At 40.4% G+C, this 1,051-nt stretch overlaps 1 protein-coding gene across 1 annotated transcript in view; it reads left to right on the top strand.

Annotated features, from left to right (window-relative positions):
* Window positions 1-1,051, top strand: part of LOC109545559 (mushroom body large-type Kenyon cell-specific protein 1) — a 159,936-nt gene that overhangs the window by 39,440 nt on the left and 119,445 nt on the right. The window lies entirely within an intron of this gene.

Here is a 1,051-nt window from a genome sequence, read left to right as displayed (position 1 = left end):
ATTTTGTTATTCACATTGGCAAAGCCGACAAAAATCAGGTTCCGGATGGATTTTTCCGAAACTTTCCATGTCTGTCGGATCAAATGTCCACGAAAGATGGTAACAGACTCAGCTTCTTGCGTGCTTGAGTTTGGGAGATGCGAATTTTTAAGTAAGTGGGCGCAAATGACTGACACCATTCATTTTGTTATTCACATTGGCAAAGCCGACAAAAATCAGGTTCCGGATGGATTTTTCTAAAACTTTCCACGTCTATCGGATTAAATGTCCACTCAAGATGTAAACAGACTTAGCTTCCTGCGTGCTTGAGTTTGGGAGAGGCGAATTTTTAAGTAAGCGGGCGCAAATTATGGACACCATTCATTTTGTTATTCACATTGGCAAAGCCGACAAAAATCAGGTTCCGGATGGATTTTTCCGAAACTTTCCATGTCTGTCGGATCAAATGTCCATGAACGATGGGAACAGACTCAACTTCCTGCGTGCTTGAGTTTGGGAGAGGCGAATTTTTAAGTAAGCGGGCGCAAATGACTGACACCATCAATTTTGTTAGTCACATTTACAAAGTCGACAAAAATCAGGTTCCTTGTGGATTTTTCTGAAACTTTCCACGTCTATCGGACCTAATGTCCACTCAAGATATCAACAGCCTCAACTTCCTGCGTGCTTGAGTTTGGGAGATGCGAATTTTTAAGTAAGCGGGCGCAAATGACCGACACGATCCATTTTGTTAGTCACATATGCAAAGCCGACAAAAATCAGGTTTCAGATGGTATTGGATTGTACACTATTTTTATCGGAAAGAAGACCGATAGAAGATGTAAACCAGAGCAAAAATAAACCTGCCAGAGCGCTATAAACCGAAATAACTGCAAAAATGGACCAGTTTTGAGCGGTTTTTAAGCTGTTCCGATTTTCAAATGCCTCTATCTGCTCCAATGCGATCTCAAACATCTTAGTAGGGTAAAAACTATTAATTGAACTGAAAATCGCATGCAAAAATTCAATTTTTGGTGGAAAAAGTCAAAAAGCTCCCTATTAGTTTTTGGGA

This window comes from Dendroctonus ponderosae, unplaced genomic scaffold, assembly GCF_020466585.1.
Source record: "Dendroctonus ponderosae isolate FM_Combo_2020 unplaced genomic scaffold, Dpon_F_20191213v2 Dpon_F_20191213_5, whole genome shotgun sequence".
NCBI classification, from domain to species: domain Eukaryota; kingdom Metazoa; phylum Arthropoda; class Insecta; order Coleoptera; family Curculionidae; genus Dendroctonus; species Dendroctonus ponderosae.
The sequence above is the reverse complement of the archived record's forward strand: the minus strand, read 5'-3'. Positions and strand labels throughout refer to the sequence as shown.